Genomic DNA, 18,971 nt, shown 5'->3' on the forward strand with positions numbered 1-18,971 from the left:
GTTAGTTGACAAAGGATGTCTAATATTCTACATGTTTCTGGGTTAATAATAGAAGTGAACAAAATCAACTGACCCTTTCTGAATTGCTGAAAAATTCCAAATAACACATCAAAATGCATTCCCTTTGAAACTAGTACCAGAATAACTGAGTTATCTTATTTTTTTGTGGATAGCAAGTTTGATTATTTATAGCTTAGGTAGTAGTCTGTTAAGAATGCATATTTGTAAACATTTGGTTCTAGGAGTTAACTTAGTCTTCTTCAGGACTTGGCAGCTCTCCTTACTTGCAAGGAAGAAAAAGCCGGTGACACCCAGACTTATCATCCTTCCTCTAGGATCACATGCATAAAACCTGTTTTCCTTCTCTTATTTTCATCCTGTAAGGGCTGGCCATTTTGTCCTCCTGTTCAAATCACAGGAACAGGCTACCATGCAGGTTTAAATGATTTGATGATTAAACGGACAAAATGAATAGTACACTGTGTACGCTGAGTTTACATTGCCAATGTAAACTCAGCGTATTCAATGTATACTACTGTATACAATGTATACAATGTATACTACATGTATACAAATGTATACAAATGTATACAAAGTATACAATGTATACTACAAAGTATTCAATGTATACTACGTTTAAGTAATTTATGTAATACACAGACATCTACTTCAAAAACAATGTGTTTGAAATGAAAATACATTGAGATGGCAGATCAAAGAATTGATGCACATATTTTTATGAGAGGAGCATGAAATTTGACATTATAGTGAAAACAAAAGTGAAGAATAAATAGTAATTACAAATAAAGCAAACATTATACAAACCTTCGCCTGACTGTTATGTTTGCCAGCAAATTTCTTTCTAGTGGCTCCTGAACTCGATATAAGGATTGATGAAAGAAAACTGTGCCATAAGGATTATCATTGGCAGGTATTATAATACTTGCCACGCCATCTAACCCAATAGCACCACCATTGGAGGCCTGAGTTAATTCTACACGGACAATCTCAAAGAGAAGAAAAGAAAAAGAAGTAATGCAGCTAGACAATTTGTGGTTTTTCTAACAATAATTACAAGCAAAGTATAACATGAAATTATAGCACCTTCCTGCCGGAACATTTCTTGTTTTCCATCATACATATTTCTAGAACAAGTCAAAATTAATACCATCTTCAAGGAAGATGTAAGTGCTTGACTTACTTCTTCTATTTCTGGAACATCATCAGCCAGGATTTCCAATAGTAGCATCTGAAAGGCTTCCCCAGGGGCAAAAGTAATATTGCCTGAGGCAACCTGCAAGTCCTCATCAGCAGGGTGTCCACCAATGGTAGCAACCCACTCAACAGTAACGTTACCAAGTGTCCCAGCATTGCGGATTACTGGCAGATTTATGGGTACTGATCCAGATTCAGGCTCCTCCACAGTAAATTCGGTCATCTGGAACACTGAAGTGCAGCACAAAGAGGTGTATTTCATTAACAGTAATATTTAAAATAAAAACACCATCCTAGTTACTGAATTATATATTTTATTTCACTTGATTGCATTCATTTGCACAATTAAAAAAATGTTAATCAGGTTTAAACTTCAAATTGAACTTTCAGTATCATTTTATCTGCAAATAAAATTGGCATGAAAATTCAGCCCCCACCCAAGAGTTTATTCCAACGTATCCATTGTTCAAGGCTAGCCATGATCTAAGTTTTTAGAAGACGGTCAGAAGGTAATTTTTCCCAGTGAGGAAATTTTTTATCATTTTTTATGTCACGTATGGAAAAAATGTGTCAACATATTCCATCTAAATTGTTTCAAATATAAGTCTTTCTTGTATAAAATCTTTAGTTGTTAAGAATGAAGTTAATGAATTATCCATGTGGAATTATTTACTTTTGTCAATTTCCTTTACATTTTGCTGATAAAATGGAATAACTGAAATAAAGTAGGGTACTAAAGGGAGAAAGAGTAAGTCAAATAAAATGGCTGGAAAACATACACCAGAAATACTGAAATAGAAAAAATAAATAGAAAAGATAAATTTCTAAAATGTCATTAAATTTTTGAAATTACCATTTTTTTCTCAAAACCTGTGTAATGAAACTATTTTTGGAAAGTGTCCACAATCCATTTTACTGATAATGATAGAAAGAAGAAAAACTACAATAACTAACAACCAGAACATACAAGAATGCAATTTAAGTCATATTTGTACTTTCCAATTTCCCCAGATATTTAAACCTGCTTTGCCTGATTATTTTGTAAAACAATGACACTGCACTATCTAAACAGGTTTTGGCATGTAAACTTAAGCTTCAAGCTATTGCAGAAATGCAACATTTAGAATAGATAAAAAAATACAAATTAAATTAAAATCCATCCCCATTAGGAGACTCCAAAATCCACCTTCGTCTCACAAAATCTTGATATATAAGTTGACTGAATGCTTCAATTTCGCTATATAAGGGCACCATTTGCCCTTACTTACACGTTTTAATTTAGTTTATCTTATTTTGTCCTTTACTGTGTTCATCCAGACTTCCCTTTTTGTATTCTGAAAATTTTTACTCCATTGCCCAGTAATAACTCACCCACAAATCAGCAGATTGCTACTGGACAAGAGAAAATATGCAAATAAGACTCATTTACCAAAGGATCCAAACGGGTCATCAGAAGCCTCAATGGTTATGACTGCCCTCGTCAAAGATCCAAGCAAGGCTCCTCCTGTCGTTTGATTCAGCAGCTGAACATAAAAGGACTCCTCAACTTCAGGATTGATATCATTAATTATATAAATTGGCACAGCTTTACTTGTTTCTCCTTCTAGTAAGACAACATCTGATGAGGCTACACTGTAGTCCTCACCTAGATTTGTACATGAAAAAATAACAAAACAATCAAAACACAGAAGAATATTAAGGCATTCTGGTTCATTATGAAACATCACTAATGTTTATCAGCACTAATATTTATCTGTTCTTTTTGCATTCCCTTGTGTTCATATGTTGGTGTGTTTTTTTGTGTTTTTTTTTTCTTTATCTTCATACCCAGAAAATACAATTGTTTATTTCCTAGTGCCTTTTAGATATCTGGATGGATGAAAATAAATCTCATCTTGGCCAAAACAGAGTTTACACTGTCAGTCCAAGAAGCAATTACAAAAGGTCCATTATTATCTTCCATTGAGAAGATCACACAACTGTGACATTTCTATATTTGATTTCTGATAGTTGTCTGGCTTTCCAAGAGATAAAATGAAACAGAAGTACCTTTTTCAAAGGAGATTTTACTAAAGGACATAAGGTCACTCCTTCCCTCGTGGAGCTTTTCAGGGATCACCTGAGAGCTTTACCTTTCATTTGCAAAGTAAAAGTCTTCTTGAATTGTGCTTAACATTTGTCTGTTTCACAGAGGAGTCACCAGCTCTCAATTTCCCTCCAAGAAACTCAAATAAGCCATGTATGGTAGGTTGAAATATGTACAAAGGACTAAGTACTAGCTATATATACTACTACAGGATTTTTTATTTTATTTTATTTTTTTGAGAAAGTGAGTGGCCACCAGGGAAACAAACAGCCAATTCCTTTCCTTAGTTTTCTTGCTAGATTCTTCAGTGATGATATCTCTGAGTTTTTTTAAATTTGATGTAAGGTCTCTTCTATAGGACCTGAATTCCTGTCTCCTAAGTACACTCAGTAAGTATCTCACACTTTGGTATTTTTTCTACTTGTTTTACTAGACTGCATTCAATACACACTTGCTTGCTTTGGTTGCTCGAAGCATACAGTATGCTCTTTCTGGTTTAACACAGAATGTGTATTTCTGCTATTTTGATTTCTTACCAGCTGTTGCAGTTATTGGCATAGCTTTGAATTTCACAGAAACATCTGCAAAAATTCCCCCAGTTCTGGTCACGTTAATGATTGGTCCAACATAATTTTCAGCAACTCGCACAGCTGAAGCTGAAAGCTGAAGTGTTCCAAAAGCATCATCATTGGCATTGATAATTACATGAGCTATAGTCTCACCCACTGATCCAAGACGAGGAGAATTTACAACTGAAATATAAAAAAAACCTCTTAGAGCAAGCCTGAAATGCCTCCTATATATGGCTATACTGTTCATATACATACACCTGAGTTTAGTGGATGGCCACTACTAGCTTTCAATAAAATTTTCATTTTAGATTTGGACAAAATATAACTACAAACTGCACAAGCATATTTTTGATGTTTGAATTATATTATGTCAGAAAATCCACATTCTTACTAACTTATTATTCTACCCTGCTGTGGAGCATACAAAACACCAGTTCTTTGAAGAGGTGAGGTACTAGCAAAATTACTTACTTATTTGTCCATAGGACAATAGAATTTTACACTAGCAATGATGAACTATAAGTAACCTTTCAGTTTCCCAGTAGAATTTTTTGTAGTGTTTCCCTTAAAAATCAAGATTAATGTGGGAGAGTCATGGGGGAGAGGGAAGGGAAATTAGGCATGCCAAGAAGCTCTTAAGCATAAATAAGGCTGTAATGACCTGAATTTATCTGATCGGGCAAACATCCTCTACGCTAAAAAGCCAGCATGAAGCTGCAATTCTACACCACTTAATGTTTAAAAGGCTTTTTTCGCTTTCAGTAAGTGCAACTAGCTTATTTCCTATCATTGTGCTTTACAGAAACAACAGGTGAGCAGGTATTAGCACACAAAACCAATACAGTAATACAGTTGGCCTAAAACACCTGGGATAAAGCAGATGCAGAAGGGAGAAAGAAATGTCCACCCCTGACAAAATTTTGTGGTAAAGGAAATATATGCTGACACACAGAATCTTCATACTTAATGTGAGATACTCTGACATATAACTTACAGGATTCTTAACTATACAGAGTTAGGCAGAGGTAAAATTTTACTGTAATTTCAATTGCTGCATTTTATCCTATTAAATATAAATATTAGCCTACATATTTAAGCTTTTGGTTTACATATGAAAGACACTTACTTGGCCGATCCTGTACTTTGTCGATCAAAACAGTATTGTTTAGCTCCACAAAAACAGATTCTGACCTCTCAGGATCATAATCATCCAAAATAGGCAAAGATATTGTGGCTTCGCTTTCATTGGCTGCGAAGATCACATAACCAGTAATGGGTATATAATCTTCTCCTTGTATTGCTCTAACAACATCAGGTGGAAGAAAGGGTGACTTTTCATCATCACCTAAAGTTCTGTATGTAACCACTACTGTACCAAGAAGACCACCAAGCCTTACTATTGTCAGGGAGATATTTTTTGTTTCTTCCTCAACTTTTATTGGTCTGTTTCTCTCAGAAAAGATGAACAGTCCATATGGATCATCATTAGCTAAAACTGTTAATGTTGCATTAGTGTGATTTCCAAGACGACCACTGGACACATTGATGATCAAAACTGAAAACACCTGATCCAGTTCAGGCACGTTGTCAGGAGAAACTTGTATGGTAATATTTGCTCTCACTTGGCCAACATCAAATGTTACATTCCCATATGCAGAGACCAGGTCTTCTGTAAGATCACAGACTATGACCCAATACAGAGTCACCTCAGACAGGGCCCCATGAGTTCTCACAACCTAAGTGGAAAACACAAAGATTTATGTATTTCTTTGTACTATAAGAAAGAAGAACATAAAAGTGTAAAATGGCATACAGCAAAGTCACAGAATCACAGAATATCCTGAGTTACAAAAGATCCACAGGGATTATCAGGTCCAACACCTGACTCCACACAGGACCACCCAAAATCAAATCGCATGTCTGACAGAGTAGTCCAAATGCTTCTTGAACTCTGGCAGCTCAGTGCTGTGACCACGTCCCTGGGGAGCCTGTCCCAGTGCCCGACCACCTCTGGGTGCAGAACCTTTCCCTAACCCCCAGCCTGACCCTCCCCTACCCCAGCCCCATGCCGTTCCCTCGGGTCCTGTCGCTGTCCCCAGAGAGCAGAGCTCAGCGCCTGCCCCTCCGCTCCCCTCGTGAGGGAGCTGCAGGCCGCCATGAGGCCTGCCCTCGGCCTGCTCTGCTCTGGGCTGAACAAACCCAGGGACCTCAGCTGCTCCTCATACTTCTTGCCCTCTAGACCCTTCACCACCATAGTAGCCCTCCTTTGGATGCTCTCTAATAGTTTATGTCCTTCATATATTGTAGCACACACAGTGCTAGAGGTGAGGCTTCACCAGCACAGAGCAGAGCAGGACAATCCCTTCCCTTGACCATCCAGCATTGCTGTGCCTTATGCTCCAGAACACAGTTGACCATTTTGGCTGCTAAGGCACACTGCTGGTTCATATTTCTCTTGCTGTCAAGCAAAACCCCCAGATCCCTTTCCATGGGGCTGCTCTTCAGCCTCTTGTCCCCAGGCCTGTCCGTACAGCCAGCATTGCCCCTTGCCAGGTGCAGAATCCAGCACTTCCTCGTTTAACTTAATTCCAGTCAACTGTGACCTCTCCAGACTCCAAGACTATTGAAAAATTATTGAGAGAGGTCTTGCAATGACATCAGCCAGCTCTTTCTGTACTTTGGGATTAATCCCACTGGACCCCATAGACTTATATGCATCCAGCTGGAGCAGCAAATCCTGCACAAGTTCAAAGTTGGCTGGGAGTTTATCATCATCACAGTCCTGAAATTCAGAGCTTTGGGTGTCCCCGAGCCCATCATTGGTGTTAAAGACAGAGGCAAAGAAGGCATTAACCTCTGCTTTATTGGCGTACTTATTTGTGAGGTTACCAACCTCAACAAGTAATGGATCAATGTTTTCTCTGCTCCTCCTTTTGCTGTTAGCATACTTTAAAAAAAGCACTTTTTGTTGTCCCCACAGTACTGGCCAGCTTCAACTCTGAGTGAACATCACCTCTGTAGTCCTTGTTCAACTGACCTTGCTTCCAATGCCCACAGATTTTCCTTTTTCGCCTAAATTCTAGAATAAGATCCCTGCTCAGCCAAGCTGGCCTTCTGCCCAGCTTGCTCAACTTCTGACTCTTTGGAATTGCCTGTTCCTGTGCTCTTAAGAGGTGTTACTTAACTAACCAGCACTGATGGACTCCAATACCTTCAAAAGCAGGTTCCAAGGGGACCTCACAAACTAGTTCACTGAGTAGTCTGAAGTCTGCTGTCTCCATAGCTAGGGCTGAACTTTTGCTGGCAGTTTTCCTCCTATTACCAAAGATTTTAAACTCAGCCATCTCATGGTCACTATGGCCAGGACAGCCTCCAATCACCACTTCACCCACAAGACCCTCACTGTTTACAAGCAACAAATCTGGAGGGCACCTTTCTTAGTCAGCTTCCAGAGTAACTGTACCAACAAGTTATTGTTAACGTGCCTCAGGAATTTCCAGTACCTGTTTGTATTGGCTGTATGGTATTCCCAGCTAACATCTGGGAAGTTGAAGTCACCCACAGGGACAAGGGCAGATGACCTAGAGATATCCCTTAGTTCATTATAGAATAATTTGGCAATGTTGTCCTCCTGGCTGGGTGGTCTATAGCAGACTCCCACAACAACTTCATCTTATTGTTATAACTTATTTCCATGTCCCTTAATCCTTACCCGGAGGATCTTAAGCATGTCATTGCCAACTGCAAGCTGCACACAATCCAGCCCCTCCATTATATACAGTGCAAAGTCATTGACATGATGAGTTAAAAATAAACTAATTTTAAAAACAGGGTAATCTTTATCATCTTAGCTTTGCTGTATTTGTTGTGTCATCAGCACTTACTTTAAAATATTCATACCTCAAATGTAAACAAGTAGAAGTAAATTTAAACTTATATAAAACATTTTAGTTTTAAGCTGAAAGATACACTTTAGAAAGTGAAGTATAAAATGTCAAGACAAATGTACATGATAAAGTTAAGTTAAAATGCTGTAGACCTATTATAAAAATATTGCAGAATGCTCTGTAAAATAGACATAAAAGAGGATTGCATAGCAATATGAGACCCAAAACTTTCTAACCTGCAACATAATATTGCTATCTCCATCTTCAGGCTCAGTTCCATTTACCGAGAGTGACTCAGTACTGAACTCAAAGACGCCATGAGCATCATCAGAAGCCTCAATAGTCACAACGATGTGGGATGCAATTCCCAAGCTGGCTGTAAGTGCAAGTGCCAAAATGAGTTATTTTTTTATACCATCTTTTCTTAAAAGCTAAGGAAGTTTGTTACAAAAAGCACACAGAAAAGCATAACTGGAATATTTCTGCTGTTTTGCATTTTGTGGTGTGTTTTTTTTTTTTTGTTTTAAATGTGGAATAATTATCCACATGGATAAGGAACTCACTTTCAATAATGCAGTCCTGGCAGCCCTTCTATGGAACAACACTCCAAAGCAACATATAAAATGCAAATATTTTAAGAGAGGATCAAAAATAAAATTACTTGTCTAATTAAGGAAAATGAACTAGAATTTAGGGTAGGGGAGAGTTACGTGGTAAAACACAGTGTAAGCAGTGCAGACAGGACAAAAGCAGGTACTATTTTAACTGAAGCTGGAACAAAGAAAAAGCTAGTCCAGGAAATTCTACTACTATAATGATCATCTTGTGTGAGATAACTTGCTGCTTAGAAAGAGAAAGAGCCTGGCATTTTAAAAAAAATCTGGAAACACAGAAGAGGAAACAACACTTCCCAGGAAGTTCCAAAAAGTGGTTAAACCACAGACTTACTCTCAGGTTCAAACTGAACTCCTTTGTATTTTCAAATAAAACAGAAAATCAGGCTGTCACTGTGGAATAAATTATTTGATTTCGATAATGGGTGCTAACACAATATTTTCAGGTCTCTAGGGTTTAATTCAAAATCCGCCATCATTAGCGTTTCCCTCATAGTAGGTGCTTTTGTTTTCATCTTATTTCTGCATATTGTATGTTTTTAATTTTCTCAAGATTAAATTATCTTTGTTTTCTGTATGTTGTGACAAAAATAGACTTCAAAAATGAAAAATAATCAAAGCATTCTTTTAGAAAAAAAAGAGCTAACACCACTTTTTATTAAGAGTATTTTTGAGATGCAGAGATCAAAGCATAAAGCAAGTGGCAAAAGAAAGTATCAAAACACACAGTCAGGTAATTTTTAAATTACCTTAAATTTAAAAAGTTTCTCTCCTCTTTGCTCTCCAGAAAATTTTACAAAATTTACAAACAAAGCTAATTTTTCTAACTACTTCTGGAATAACTACATTGTGTTCTATAAAAATACAGCTTTGAAGATAGAGAAGCTGTTATTTTCTGTATTACGGTTAGTATTGACTGTTGTTGAAATTGAGCCTTTTTTAAAATGGGAAAGAATGTTTTGACAGGACTCTATGATATATCTCAAACCACAAGCAAAATAACACTATGATAAACTGTGTCAGTAGTGTAGTTCATGAGGGATATTACAGTTAGCATAAAGAAATAAAGATTAATCCAAAATGCTTACCATGCTGATGGACAGTTGGAAGGAAGAAATCCATGTTCCCATCACCACTACCACTGCCATCATTTCTAAAGAGCTCAGCAACTTTAAGATGACAGACATACAGATATATACACATATATACATTTATAAATCAGAGCGCAAGCAAAGAGAAATTTAAACTATTCTGGACAACAGGAAAAAAAGAGGGAAGCACTCTAGGAAGGTATCAACTTTGCTTCTGAAAGTGTACAGGAGTTCTAATAAAGACTGAAATATTTACATATGCCACCTCTTACTTAATTTATGACATTGGAAATAGCAATGGGAAGTCAGAATGAAAGAAAACACATACACATAGTTTATCTTTCCTCTCTTTCCCTCTTTGTGTCCCCATTTTGTATTTCCCCTTTCTCACTCCTAACTGAGGCTTGTCATGGAGGAATCTAAATTGAAAAAAAAAAAAAAAAAAAAAGGTAGGGGAGACGATAAAGTCCCTCAAGCTCCTTATTCTAATATTTTCTCACAAAGTGAAAATGTTGGGAAAATCTGCAGAAAACTTAACTAATGGGGACTTCATAAGCTTTGTGTTTGTGTTGGAAAGGCCAAAAAGAAGGCTCATTTTAAAAAGGCTATATAGTTACTGGATTACTAAAGTTAGTTGTAAATTTTCTGTCACAACAATTTGAAAGAGAAAAGTTTGACTCCTTTTAACAAAACAACTATTCAACCAAAAAGACAAAATACGTGAAAAGTCTCAAGACTTTACCAAAAGAATCACTGAGACCATGTTGCACCATAGACACATACAATCATAGCAGAGAGCTGGATTAATTCAAGGAAATCTGATACATCCTCCCAGAAGGGACCACACTTGCAATTTCCGAATTGTTTAAAAAAATAACATCAGTTTAAAAAAAAAAAATCAATTTATGGCTGTCAGTGTTTCTAATTACTTTTCCCTCCAACAAGCTTTACAATCTCCGTTAAAATTTTTCTCAAATGGAAAAAAAAATCTGTAAGGTATTCAGGGGTTTATGTGGCAGCACCACTATGCTTTGCCGTCCCTTCAGACTAGCCCTTCAAACCAATAATTCTTTCAAGTGTTTGTCTTGTTCTTACAGACAGTTATCTACGAGCTACCTCTGCAGCTACAGCTCAGCAAACTCCCTATGGCCCTCAACATCCACAGCCTATTACTGCTATAATCCATTTGACCTATGTATTGCAGTTCTTCTGATTTCACTCATGTGGAAGAAAAAACAAAACAAAACAAAAAAAAACCAAAACAAACAAACAAAAACACAACACTTTGACTGTTTAGCCTTAAATATTTTATAAATATTCCATATTTTTGAAATGCAACATATTGCTAATATATTTTTGCATTATTTTAGTTCTCATTACCAACCATGAAGTTATACAAAGTGAAAAGCAGCAATTGCCTTTAGATGACCTAACAGATGGCAGTGATACACTTTCCCTAATACATGGTAATAATATACTTGCTATGGGATCTGGTTGTTTCCACCAAGGATTAAGAAAAGAACTGAGGAACAGTTCTTCCCTACGAAAAAAGACAGCTGTATGGGGGTGGGGATGTAGAGGTGCTTTTTGTTTGTTTTCAGAAATAACATAGAAAATAATGCCAAGAAAGACAAGATTTTTATGAACGAGTAGAGGTCATGAAAATACAACTAAGGGACTGATATATGTGCCTTACCTCCTCCCTCTGGGTTCAACAGCTCCACTTTAAACGTTTTTTCTAATTCAGGAATAGTATTATCAGTGATGTTAACAGTAATGTACTTGTATCTTTCTCCTGGCTGAAATTCCAGTGTACCCACAACAGCCTGCAATATAAGAGCTCTTCATATTTTTGTTCAAGTCTAATGTTTTCATCCATATAAAAAAAAGAAACAGAACCTTCATTTTGTCTTTTTCAAAACATCTACTTTTCCTCACTTAAGCTTTAAAAAAAAATCTGAAAAATCTGTTTTACAAAAGAAAAAAAAAAAGAAGAAGACATCTAAGTTGACATACTGGTGAGCATCTGCATTCATGTACATTTTTCTTATTTTTCTGCACAAATGATCAGTTGGACAAGCAAGTGCAGATACATGCAGGTTATTTTGCTAGGCATATACAAATCCCAGTATGTACAAGCATAATGTTAACCTGTACATGCACTTGAATAATATGGTCTGTAACAACAGCAAAACTCACAAATTGCTACACTGGAAACTCTGTTAAGAAAAAAAAAAAAAAGTTCAAAACCAGAGGCTTTTCCTAGACAATGCAACTTACTGCAGAGAAAAGAATGGAGAAGTCACATGATGTATATTTTTAAGTGAATATTACATATCCATTTGCCACATCACCTTGTAAAGTAGTCTTTCTGTGAAAGAATCATAGCTGGGCTAGAGCAGTCAAACTGAAAGCTATCTCCACGATAAATAACTCTAATTAATTCCAAAACAATTATACCACCTTGGCAGTTGCCATACCTGATAATCTTTGGGACTGAAAGCTGTGACTGGCACTGTTCTGTATTCCACCAGAACTGTTCCAAGAAGGCCTTGTGCACGAACTACCAGTAATCTGACGTGTCCAGCTTCTTCTTTAATAGTAATATGGGGCACAGAAGAGGCTGGAAGAATCATTTTATCACCTGGCTGAGGAGGTGGCCCCACAGAGAACTGGAGCAGACCTGGAAGACAAGAATTACTACTTACATGGCTTTTCATAACAAATTTTAAAGATGATAAACAATTTAAATAAAGTGATTGATAACATATCTTGTGATGGTTCTGAAATTAAAAACCACATATACCAGTATACCCTTAAGCCTCAATCACACTATTTCCAGAGATGTGCTGTGTGCCTTACCCTCTCTCACTGATATTCTTGTCAGTCTTGATAAAAGGCACAGCACAATAATAAAACCTTCTCTTCCCAAAAGAGCCTCACAGGCCACGGTTTTGCGTATTTACTGGTACAAGACATATGGAGAAATGACTCTCATTGTCAGGAATTCTCATTTGATGAAAAACCTGGACAGGATCAACTACATGCAGAGCCTTTATTTGCCCTCACAAGAGAATCATTGCTTGTTTGGGCAGGGAAGATTTGAGGCCTTTTTGTAAAATTATAAAAGAAAACTAATTCAGTATTCATTCATGTATATAAACAATGAATTAATTCAAGTTAGATAAAGTGGAATATATGAGATTGCTTCCTCAACTATTACAACCAAGCAAAGTTTTCATCTGACTGGAAAGAACTACACAATAATCTGAAACAAAGCTGTATAATTCCCATCATTGTTACCGTATGGGTGGTCACTGGCTTTGATGCTGATATCAGTAGTTTCCTTTTCTGGATCTATACTTGCTCCACTGGTAGGAGTTGAACCTAGTTTCCCATCTCCAGACACTGCAGAGACTAATGTCACACGGAAATATTCATTTAACTCCGGAATGTCATCATCAATAACATGCAAATTTAACACCTAGAGAAGGACCAAATCATGGAGAAATCAAACCATGCAACATTCTTTGATTAGTCAGTCAGCTGTATCTGCTGTATAGTTCTGAAAGCAAAGGACACTATTTTTGCTCTCCACATAAATTCAACTAATTTCTAAGATAACATTTTATGTCTAGAATATGCTTTCCAAAAACAATGCTTCCAAGCTACTGGAAATGGAAGGCATATTTTCTGAATTGTTTCAAACTACATAAATAAGTGATAATAAATACTTGTTTGGTTGGTTTTGTATATCTTCACAAAAGCAGAGTTTAATTTCCATGTACTGAACATGAAATATCTGATAAATTTTAAAATCTTTTTGAAATTATGCTTATGAAGAGACATTACAGTGATTAATCCAATTTAGAGAGCAAATAAATTGAGCTTATTATACCACCTGACACTTTGACCTGCAGATCATACGATTTACTAACATAACCTTGCTCTAAACACGCTAACACATTCACTTCAGAAAATTCCATCTTTCTTTATGTTTCGATATGGTCGGACAAACATATAGAAAACATTTAAGTAGCTGATCATATTTAGAGGCATGGTAATGAGTAGATTACAAATGTCAGTTGAAAGTCCCTTAGGATATCCCACCTGAAGAGCAGCTTGCTACCAGCCCGTTTCTTAGAGCCATGCACATTAGCTCCTCTGTATGTATGCAGTAAATTGGACCAGTAAGCTGTGTAGCAAGAGCCTACATCAGCCATTTTCTGCCACTAGATAGAGTAATGTGGGCCTCGTCTATGTTGCCATGCTAGAAAAGCTTTGGAAATTTCTGCTATATATGATTGTATGAAATGCAGTAATATCATTTCACAGAGAAATAAAGCTGAATGAACAAACTATTATAACATGAATGAACTATTTTCAGATACCACACGCTTTTGCCAGTCATCACATTATCCAGATTCACAGTTCTAGTGAAGTCACTGGGATCCCTGCAAATGACTTCAGCGAATTTGAGTCCACATTGACTTCTGCAGCCTGATATAAGTGAAACTGAGGATGGTATTTTCTACTCACAATTCATCCTTATTATACAAACAATAATAGAAAGTGTATGTTGTTTCTACAGTACTGTGGTCCCGCACCACTTCTTCAAATAAATTTAACAATTCTGTGCTGTACATCAGGATTGAATTCATTGAAACAGATTATTTTTATTTCTATTTCTAGCACACGCTGTTTATTACCACAGAATTTTAATCATAGGACAGCCCACGTTGGATGGGACATCAAAAGATGAAGTTCAATGTTTCATGGAAAAAAAAAAAATAGATGAAATAATCCAGCACCATGTTCAACTGCATCTTAAGCACCCCTGGTGATGGGAATTCTACCATAGAACCATACATTGGTTTGGGCTGGAAGGGACCTTAAAGCCCACCCAGCGCCACCCCCTGCCATGGGCAGGGACACCTCCCCCCAGCCCAGGCTGCCCTCAGCCCCATCCAGCCTGGCCTTGGGCTCTGCCAGGGATGGGGCAGCCGCAGCTCCTCTGGGCAGCCTGGGCCTGGGCCTCACCGCCCTCTGAGGGAAGAATTTCCTCCTTCGCCCCCTCCCTCGCCCTGCTGCCCACGCTGCTGTTGGTGCAGCCCAGGGTACGGGTGGCTTTCTGGGCTGCAAGCACACATTGCCGGCTCATGTCGAGCTTCTCATCAACCACCACGCCCAGGTCCTTCCCCCCCCAAGGGGTGCTCTCAGTGCTTTCTCTGCCCAGCCTGTGTTTGTGCTTGGGATTGCCCTGGCCCAGATGCTGAGGTCGGGACAACCCGACCCTGTCCCTAAGGAAGTCGTTCCAGTAGTTGTAAAAAATTTCAAGACAAAACCTCTCCCACTCTATCTTTGTACTCTTTGCCCTCTGTCTTCTCCTGTGGTTTCTTGAGAAGAGAGAGCCTCTGTCAACTCTGGAGCTGCCCTTTAGGTACTGTAATAATGGGATCAAAGTCCCCTTCTAAAGGGTGAAAAGATCTAACCCCTTGAGTCTTTCCTTAGAGGACAGGTTCTCCAGCTCTTTGATCATCTTTCTGGCCCTCTTTTGGACCTCCAGTCTGCCCACATAATTTTTTAATTGTGGGCCTCTGTAGCTTTGAATTCCTACTCTTCAGTGTATCCTGGTATCCTGGTATTTCTTTTTTCTTTTTCTTTTTTTTTTAAACTAATTCAGATAAGGAATTTCGTAAGACTTTTAGAAAGCTTTCTCAGAAGCAGCTAAAGCTTCCCTTATGTATCATTTCTCTTTCTCTCCCCCAACTCAGAGATGCAATTCTGATTACCAATTTCAGGTGTCTCTAAGGCCAGAATATTGAATAATTTCCTTATGTTCCAGTTGCTCGCACACTTTATGCAGAGGAATAGATTAAAGCAGACAGTAATCATTTCAGGGAGACTCAAAAACAGCTATTGTTACAAGAACACCTTTAATCTCCTGTTTCTGATTTTGAATTTAAAAGGAGACAGAACCTGGATAGCCTTGAGTGCAAGAACAGCAATGAATCTTACTATTGCCTATTTAATTGTTGTGGACATAAATTTGAGTTACAACACTCAGATCAAACCTGATCATTTTCCAATTTCGAAAGTACATGGACTATCTACACTTTTTAAAGTATATGTACACATACACATAAATACAGTTAATATTTTTTATGTATATGTACATATATCTAATATGTACATGCACACATGGTGACTTTTGAACTGACATATACACAGAGCTACAAATAACACTTTCTTGTTGTCAGGGATGGAAAAAAAGAAAGAAAGAAAATATATATATAACAAAAAAATAACAACATAAAATAACAAAATAAAAAATAATAATAAGAAAAGCCATGTGAAGTAAACACTCTCTAGTATGCAAACCAGCCAAGCACCCTCAGAAGGTATTTTCCAGGAGGTTTGTAAAGGACAGGATGAATTGTTAATAGGAAGGTAGGGTTTACCTCTGATCTCTGCCAAGGAACGAATGTGATAGTGCCACTGCTATTAGAAAAATCGGTAACAGAGTAATTAATGCCAGTGGAATCAACCTGTGAGATAATGTACTTTATATACACATAGTCTAGGGCTCCCCTTGTACGCTCCACAACACAGGATATAGTGGAACCTTCATCAGCAGTCTGGAAGAAAGCAAAAATTTGGAACGTTTATTACTGTCAAAGTAAATCAAGGCAATTTCATTAAATAACACGAAAATATTTAATGCCAGACAAATGTTCAAGTAAAAAATTGCTGTCATGTTACTTTCAGCTCTTTTGGAGTGTTAGGAAGCTGAAACTGACCTTGATGCCAATCAGAACAATCCTAGTGGAATCTGCAAAAGTCTGATGCCTCCCTGAGGACTATTAAGGTAACAAATAACAATACACTGCAGTTCGTCCTGGACACAACCCCTTTCCTAAAACTATGCGTCAGAGACAGAATCAATATGCTTGAAATGTACCTGTCGAAAGCAAATGAAACTATTGCTTTATAATAACGTCAATATTGTAATTTTCCTTAGCAATAATTTAAAGAAAGATTTGGATCAGCACTTTCTCTAACCAGACACACTATGGATAGAAATAAACTATACCATCATCATTCAGAAAAACAGATTTTTCTCTTCTACTGTCCTCCTTACAATTCTGTATCTTCACAGATAACATGACTTCTGCAGCGACAACTTCACATCTCTGGAATGAAGCTTTAATTGGTACTGACCTTCTATTTTAGAAAATAACGTTCATAAAATTAACATAGAAAATAATTTTATCTGAAAGTTATTGGAAAGGTTAAAGCTATCTTATGCATTAGATAAATTTCAGGGCTGCTTTGTAAGAAAGCATAGATACTGTGTGTGACTTCAGCTGCCTAGTAGACAGATATGCACAGTTAAACTACTGGTAAAAAAATGCTGTGTTCCTGCATCACCACTAAGAGCTCTAATACTTCCCTGGTGAAATGGACATATGATAGGTGCAAAACAATTACCGTGCCATATAATTATTTTTTTTCTTCATGGTTGGCTGATGATCTGTGGCATCACAGCGTATCAGAGGTACTTGAACCTGAAGGAATCTATTATCATAGCATATGGTAGGCACACAATAAGCAAACTGAACCAAACTGAAAACTAGTATCACTCAGGCAAGACAGTTATTTTAAAAACATCATAAGCACTTTGATTAAAAAAGAATGTAATTAAAGCTCATAAGAGTTCCCAAATGAAAACTATATTAAATTTTTTTTTCCACAAAATAATCCAATACCAGTAGAGATAGCTATCATGTTATTCCCCCTTATAATTGATTAAAGAAGTAAAGAATGATTTATGTTTATTTCAAGCCTCCTCAAAAAGTAGCAAGTTTACACTCTGCATATAGAATGGATACCACTGAAAAAAGATTTCATCTGTTAAAACTAAAACAACAAAAAAACCCACTACTAAATCAACCAACTGACATCAAACATATGCAAATTATAACTTAGTTTATGACAGCAAATGAAGGTGGAAAAATCCATAACACTTTGTCATTGCATGATCTCTAGTAAAATTATCTCAAACACATCATGTGACACAGAAAACTAAAATAAAAATCTTTGCAATAATCCATTCTCAAAAAAAAACCAGAGAAGTAAATCTTACATTTTAACTGGTAACTCAAATGTAACAGAAGTGAAGGTAAAATATTTTTCTAGAAAAAAAAAATTAAGCCTTAGTCTTCAGTTTATATAGTAAACTAAATTTTCTTAACCATTTTTTTCTTTAGTTTTTTAAAATTATATAGTAAATCCCAGTGGAACTGAGGTTGTATTAACAGAACATATGCATCTCCAAATCCTAGGAAAACTTTGCTTAACCACAAAAGCAAACACTGCAAAATCTAGGGTTTGTTCAGGTCACTTGGTCCTGCCATTTAGCTTTCTGTGCCTGAAATATCACCTACAATTTCCATTATGACCACCTTACCTCAGGGATACATGCTCCAGTGAAGCCAAATAAACCATTAGCATTATCACTTTTCTGTATTCTTAATCTTGCTGTGGTGTTTTCTTGTGAAATTCGAGCTCCACCACGCACAGAAATGAGCTTTAGTATGAATAATTCTTCTCCTTCTTCCTCTTTGTCATCCTTTGCAGACACGATGAATGATTTATTGGTCTCTCCTTGCCAATACTCCAAATACCCAGAGACAGGGTGGACATCACTTTTTGCAGGAGTTGCATGAAGTTCATAGATCTCTGCTCGTGTCAACTTACGCTCATAAAGCCTTACATCCTGCATTAACCCTGTGTACCTACTGCTGCCGTTGATTCCTGCTCCAATTCTTACTATTCCTGGACCTGAGAAGGAAATTATAATTTTTTCTCATGTTATTGTATTTGTATGAAACAGTCAGCAACTGACTACCTGTTTTTCTTAAAAACCAATGGTAAACTGTTCATTGTCCCTGGATGAGGAATCATATTGATCTTGAGATCCAAAATCAGGAGGTTCCTTGAGCCTCATCTCAATGTTACAGGTAAGTCCTCACAGGCCAAACAATTCCATCCTATGCTGTCCAAGTTTTTCATCCTATTAGTTCTAGCAGCACATTATCATCATCCCTCATTTTTATAAGTCTTAGAGACTTGAGGCTCCCTCTTTCCTCCACAGATTTTCAGAGCAGAACTGCAACCCCTTTTAGCCCTTGTTTTGCTGAACAAATCCTACTTTGTTTCCCTCTGCTAGGGCAGCTGATCCATTCTGATGATACTCATGATTACTGCATTAACCCTTCTGGACATCCATTTCATCCACCACACTGTAATTCCATGCAAATTCCAAACTCTTTTTACAACAGCATTTATATTTCTCTGTCTCCAAACTATAGGATCACAGCTGCCTCATATTCATTCCTACTCTATCCTATTCTGTGCCATGCTATGCTCTTGTGCTAAAACACACACATCAGCTGTTTTCAGTTGCCTTTCAGAAAACGAAAGAAAACAAACAAACAAAAAAA

At 37.1% G+C, this 18,971-nt stretch overlaps 1 pseudogene across 1 annotated transcript in view; it reads right to left on the reverse strand.

Annotated features, from left to right (window-relative positions):
• Positions 1–18,971, reverse strand: part of LOC308186362 (adhesion G-protein coupled receptor V1-like) — a 55,406-nt pseudogene that overhangs the window by 22,373 nt on the left and 14,062 nt on the right. The window contains exons 11-22 of the transcript in view: positions 17,936–18,309; positions 15,927–16,103; positions 12,769–12,949; positions 11,946–12,148; positions 11,162–11,291; positions 9,463–9,543; positions 7,997–8,136; positions 5,000–5,609; positions 3,838–4,053; positions 2,645–2,860; positions 1,202–1,446; positions 826–1,007 (exon numbers count right to left, since the gene is read on the reverse strand). The product of the transcript in view is annotated as an adhesion G-protein coupled receptor V1-like (transcript). The remainder of the gene's footprint in view (positions 1–825; positions 1,008–1,201; positions 1,447–2,644; positions 2,861–3,837; positions 4,054–4,999; positions 5,610–7,996; positions 8,137–9,462; positions 9,544–11,161; positions 11,292–11,945; positions 12,149–12,768; positions 12,950–15,926; positions 16,104–17,935; positions 18,310–18,971) is intronic.

Source organism: Anser brachyrhynchus, assembly GCF_964034855.1.
Source record: "Anser brachyrhynchus genome assembly, contig: SCAFFOLD_264, whole genome shotgun sequence".
Lineage (NCBI taxonomy): Eukaryota > Metazoa > Chordata > Aves > Anseriformes > Anatidae > Anser > Anser brachyrhynchus.